Source organism: Lontra canadensis, unplaced genomic scaffold (genome assembly GCF_010015895.1).
Source record: "Lontra canadensis isolate GAN:19392208 unplaced genomic scaffold, GSC_riverotter_1.0 scaffold1, whole genome shotgun sequence".
NCBI lineage: Eukaryota > Metazoa > Chordata > Mammalia > Carnivora > Mustelidae > Lontra > Lontra canadensis.
In genome coordinates, this window is record NW_022630995.1 from 5718494 (window position 1) to 5724944 (window position 6451).

The 6451-nt window shown below is 43.0% G+C and overlaps 1 non-coding gene across 1 annotated transcript; it reads left to right on the top strand.

Annotated features, from left to right (window-relative positions):
* The first annotated feature begins 513 nt into the window (after positions 1-513).
* On the top strand, positions 514-620 carry LOC116871673. Its single transcript, XR_004383477.1, has one exon. It is a non-coding gene; the product is annotated as a U6 spliceosomal RNA (small nuclear RNA).
* Positions 621-6451: the final 5831 nt, after the last annotated feature.

The following is a 6451-nucleotide window of genomic DNA, read 5'->3' on the forward strand; positions in this document are numbered from 1 at the left end:
GCAGTCGAGGGGCACAGAAAATAGAGGCATTAAAAAATAATTTCAATTGTTTTACACTCTTAAGCCCAAAAGAATATAGGTGCCATTGGAAACAAATACAGAAAATGGGAGAAAACCCAGTGCAGGGGAAGGTGAGAGGAAGGATGAAATGATACATTTGAGGAGATAATTGGAAATCCATGTAAAATGTGTGTAAGTCCAGTTGGAGAGATAAAGGACTAGAGTTAGGTTAAATAAATAGGACAGCAAGTATGTATTTGAAAAATTATCTGCACGAAAGTGATAAAGTAGTACAAATTGATATGCTTTCTTCTTTAAAAAAATGTTGTCAGAGCATCAAACCAAGTTTTGAGACATCAGATACATATGGAGTTAAAGTATGCAAGGAAGAAGAGCCAATGAAGGAGAAAAGTTCCTTTTTTTATTATTTAGTTTTTTAGTTTTAATTCCAATACAGTGAGCATACAGTGTGATATCAGTTTAGGTGTACAGTACAGTGAGTAAACAATTTGAGGGCTCACTTCTACAGCACATACACTAAAATTGGAATAATACAGAGAAGAGTGGCACAGCCCCTGTGCAAGGATGACATGCAAATTTGTGACGCGTTCCATATGCAAAACACAGCAACAGGGGCATCTGCGTGGCTCAGTCGGTTAAGACTCTTGGTTTCGGCACAGGTCATGATGTCCGTGGTGAGATCGAGCCCCATGTTGGGCTCCCTACTCAGCACGGCGTCTGCTTGAGACTCTCTCTCCCTCTGCCCCTTCCCACCATGCTCTCCCTCTAAAATAAATAAGGAAATCTTTAAAAACAACCAAACAGTTCTATACATCACCCAGTGCTCACCCTGTTAAATATACTCTTCAGTCCCCTTCCTCTATTTCACCCATCCCCCCAACCCCCCTCCGGTAACCATCAGTTTGTTCTCTATGGAAAGTTCTCAGAGTAAGAAAAAAACAGGGTGGAGCCCTGCTCCCAGATGTGTTCTGTGCTCTCAGAAGTGAGGAGTAGAGGTGGCCGTGGGCCATGACATGGACCACTCTTACTGGAGTGATGGGGCGCAGACATTTGCGAAATGCCAAGAAAGCTGGTGGAAGGCCTCAACCTTCTCAGTAAAAACTAATGAACAAGGCCATTTGCTAAGAGTGAGTGAGGACGAGGTTGAACGCTTCATTCAGACCTTGAAGAAAAGATAGGGAACACCAGAACTGGGTAATCTGAGGGGAGTTTATAGAGCTGTGAGTAGGGCTTAGAAGAACAGGGGATGGTGCATTACCCCAGGGCTGGCAGTAGGGGAGGCTCTAACCATCCCTAGGCCTGAAGGAGCCAGATGAAGGTGGGGAGGCCAGAGACAGCTGTTTGGAGATGACCATCTGACCAGACCTAGGGCCTTTAGCCCTAACCTAAAGGGATATATCCCACCTGCAGGGAACTAGTAACGAGGGTGCTGGGGAGTAAATAATCTGACCCATTGTCCTCCCACTCTCTAGATCTCAGCTAAAACCTAGCTGAACCCAGCTGGAAGGCAGAGGGCAAAAGCCAGGTGGTTGCAATCTCATGGTCACCTCCCTAGGCACAGAGCAGGGTAGATAAGGTGGGGGATGGATTCAACACAAGAGCTTCGGAAGAATAGAAAAGGGTTGGCAACGGCACGGTAAGGAAGGGATGGGAGCCAAGAGATGAAAAAGAATTACCGAGCTTCTCTGCATCTGACTGATCTAGTCCTAGTCTGTACTTTAAAATAAAGGGATTTCTCTTTATCTGATTACAAGGATCATATACATTCATTATAGAATATTCCAGAAGTATTAAATCGAAGAAGAAACTGGAAATGACCTCAAGTCCCACTCTCCAGTGGTAATCACTTCTAATATTTTGAATATACTTACATTCTCTTCTATGAGCACAAATAAACTTTTCAAAAACCAAAATGAGATTACCTTACACACACCTGAATCACCTAAGTTTCCTTGGCTATAAGTAACAGAAACCAAATCAGATTCATTTAAGATTAATTACTTAGCTAATTCAAAAGATATTGACTGCCTATAATGTATAAGGAATGTAATAGCATTATAAAACAGATTAAGTTTATAATTTCACGGAATTTACATTCTAGTAGAGAGAGATATACAATAAGCAAATTATCAAATGTTATATAATATTTTAGAGAGTCATAAATGCTGTAAAAAATAAAGCTGGGTAGGGGCGCCTGGGTGGCTCAGTGGGTTAAAGCCTCTGCCTTAGGCTCAAGTCCTGATCCCAGGGTCCTGGGATCGAGCACCACATTGGGCTCTCTACTCAGCAGAGAGCCTGCTTCCTCCTCTCTCTCTCTGCCTGGCTCTCTGCCTATCTCTCTCTGTCAAATAAATAAATAAAATCTTTTTAAAAAAATAAAATAAAGCTGGGTAAAGGGATAGTGATGGGAGGCTAACGCAGTTAGCAACATGAGAAACAGTGCTGGGACTAGGAAGGAAATCAGGGCGATGGTGAGTGAGAGTTAGATTCTGGATGTATTTCAAGGTAGAGTGAATGGGTTCACTGACAAGAGTGCAAAGACTTCAGATCTACGCTCCGTTCCTTCCCACAGTCTGGGCGCCTGACCTCCACAGACCACATGCCTGGACTCTCCTGTCCTCCTCTGCTTGTGTTCAGACGGTTGGAGACTGGAGGGCAAAAGCAGAATGAGACCAGGATATTTATTCTCCTGGCTCCTTCCTTGCCCGCCTGTAGCTTGGCAGTGACTGTCCTTCTCCACCTAAGGCCACAGCTCCTAGTAGGCAGCGGGCTGCTATGGCTACAGCTCGTGCAGGCGTTGGCAAACCCTCCCCACCCTGGGCTCCTTCTGGCCTGGGGTAGTAAAGTCTTCCCACTACCTCTTGGGTGCGTCACCATTTCTTAATAGTTTCCCTTAACCGGACCACATATTTCTAAACAATCTTTTGAATTTTCCTCATATACCCCTTAAGTGTGCTATTGTATCCTGCGGGGACCCTGAACAACGCAGGATGTGTTGGGGGGTGAGGAATCAAAGATGACTCCAAAGTTTCTGGTCTGAGCATCTGAAAGAGGGGAATTGCTGTTTCCTGAACTGGAGGAAAAATCAACCGCATAAGATGAATTCATTAGAAGGATACGGGGTAGCTAACAGAACAGAATGAAAAGCAAAAACATAAGAGTGTGTTGAAGTTCCTGGTGTGTGGAGAGCTCAGATTCAGAAGCTGGCAATAATTAGATTAGGGACCCTAAAGGGAAAAATGCGCTCACAGCTCTCCATTTAAGGGAAGATGCAGGAGATCAGCCCCTACTGCCAGAAGGAGGAAATAAAACTTGTTGACTACATTGAGCTATCGCATCTAGCAAGCTCCAAGCCTAGTGGAAACTCGATACTGCTAAGCATCCTTCAGTGCACAAGACAACTCTCTCAACAAAGGATTACTCAGCCCAAAGCATGAGTAGTGCCAAGGTTGGGAAATCCTGCTCCCCATAAAGGCTACCACATGCTTCCATCTCGATGTCTTAGGGAGGCAAATCAGATTATAGTACTCCAGAGCCACTGACTCAAACTCTACTGGGAACCAATTTTATAAGCAGTGGTGGGCCCCTGGGTGGCTCAGTCCAGCATCAGACTCTTGGTTTCAGCTTAGGTCATGATCTCAGGGTCAGGAGATGGAGACTCAGACTCTTGGTTTCAGCTCAGGTCATGATCTTGGGGGTCAGGACATGGAGCCTGATGTGGAGCCCCAGATGGGACTCCGCTCTCAGCAGGGAGTCTGCTTGAAGAGTCTCTCCCTCCGCCCCTCCCCCACTCGCACGCATGCTCTCTCTCTAATAAATAAATAATATATATTTTAAAAAGTGGTCGTGGTAAATATACGGGTACTGTCTAAATGAGGCTCTGCAGGAATTTGGAAAGTTTTAAGAGCCTGGATTTATCTTTACAACGCTACAGTGCGTGGCAACGGCACAAAGGAACACGACCCCACTCAGGGCAGCATACGTTTGCTAGCGGCAAATAGAGGTTGTGTGTGTGCTCGAGTTTGCAGCTGAAGCTAATAAAGCTGTAAACCATGCAGCTGCTTTAACCGTCGTGTGGGAACCTCCCCTGTAGCAGAGAGTATGGACCAATGACAGAGTCGCTTTCCTCCGGCACAACATGCCCTCTGTGTCCCAAGGATGGTCTTGAGTGACACGGACTTACCTGGAGTAGGATGACAAAGTCACGGGAGAATGCATCGTACAGACACACGCTTGAGCTTAGCACAACGGTGGAACTGAGAATCTGCGGCGGGCACGCAGCCGGGGAGGAGGCACTGTCAGCAGATGAAGAAGGGGAACATCGCAAATGAGCCACAGAGCCTCGGGGCTTGGACGACTCAGTTGTTTCCTAACATTCTGGCATAGAGACATTTTTCATCAAGTAAGAATGATTTTTTTTTTCCTATTTGGAGCTAGAAACTTTTGTGTCTAAAATAAACATGATTCATGTCCCAAGAAAGCTCCATTCTAGAAAACTCTGTCTCCTGGGCTGACTTATACCTCTCCAACCCCTTTGAATCTGATTTCGGATTCCCAGCTCTGAGGTCATACCTCTGCCTTTTATTTGTAAGGTAAAGGGGATGTGGACCCTCAGAAAGAACCAGTCTTTCAGGGTAGAAATTGTACAGCAATGTTCCAGGAGTTTGAGTTCCAATTATCAGAAAAGTGTGATCATTCCACGGTTTTCCCCACCCCATTTTGCTACCTCTGGAAGTCCCCTAAGTTTACTTAATGGTACTTTCCTGAAGCTATAAAGTCAGGCTCCCCCCCCCAAACTCAGGAATGTTTTGATTGTAAATATGAAATGCACAGGGATTTTGCTTGAGTATTACAGTTTGGCTGTCAGTTTAGTTCAGTAACTTAATTCGGTCAATCCATTAACTGATTTTTTTTTTCTGTCACAAATAAATGTGTAAGTCAGATATGTATTTTTAAAAATATTTTACTTATTTATTTGAGATAGAACAAGAGTGAGAGAGAGAGAGAGAGCACAAGCACAGGGAGCAGCCGGGAGAGGGAGAAGCAGACTCCTTGTCGAGCAGAGAGCCTGATGTGGGGCTCGATTCCAGGACTCCGGGATCATGACCTGGGCCGAAGGCAGACGTTTAACCAACTGAGCTACTCAGGTGCCCCCAGATATGTATATATATACTGAATATTATGCATATTAACATTCAGTTACTGTGAATTAATCAGCAATTAATTCACTCAAAATATTAACTCATAAGGTTAACCAAAGTATATTTAAACTATTATTAAATCTGTGTATGTGATGCTTTATACATGTATCATAAATACTTTGTATTTTAAAAACATATTCTATATTTGTTTCCCAGTCATTACTGTCTTTGGAGTAATTTTTAAAAATTAATCTCATTTTTAAGGTTATATTTTTAGTATCCATGTGTTTATTTTACGATATGGAAAAATGACATCCATGGGGTATTTTTCTTCCCCAACTAATGTAAATATTCTGTGACATATTGTGATATTCCTTGTTACCTTTTGAAGCTTCTGATTTTCCTTCTCCTCATTGGCTTATTCTTTCTGGTCACAAAACAGCTAACTTAAAAGATACATTTGTGGGGCGCCTGGGTGGCTCAGAGGGTTAAGCCTCTGCCTTCGGCTCAGGTCATGATCTTAGGATTTTAATTATTTATTTGAGAGAGAGAGAGAAAGAGCATGAGCAGGGGGAGGGGCAGGGGGACTTGACCCCATGACCCTTAGGTCATGACCTGAGCCAAAGGCAGACACTTAACTGACTGAGCCACCCAGGTGTCCCTGAGAGTAGAACTTAAGTGTTCTTAGGAAAAAAATCTTAAAAAAAAAAAAAAGAGTTCTACTTTCAGCAAGTTTTAATTATATAATACAGCGTTCAGAATTATAGTGACCAAATTGTACTTCAGATCCTCAGCCCTTACTCGTCTTATAACTGAACAGAGGCTTTCAGTTCTGTGTTCTTTACCAACTTCTCCCCATTTCCTCCACCCCCCACCTCCTGGCAACCACCATCCTGCTCTGTTTATATGGGTCTGATTTTTTTTTCTTTGGTTCCATGTATAAGTGACCCACGCAGTATTTGTCTTTCTTTGTCTGATTTATTTCACTTAGTACGATGCTCTCCAGGTCCATCAAAATTATTTCAAATGGCAGGCTTTGTTTCTTTTTAAAGACTAAATAATATTCCATCAAATCTATATCCATATGTATATATATCATCTATTGATAGAAACTTAGGTTTCTATCAATCTATTGATGGAAACTTGGGGTTTTCCACACTTTATCTACTGTGAATAATGTTGCAATGAAGATGGGAGTGCATATAACACTTCAAGATAATGATGATTTTCCTCGAGATTGCTGGGTCACATGGTAGTTCTATTTTTGATTTTTTGGGAACCTCCATACT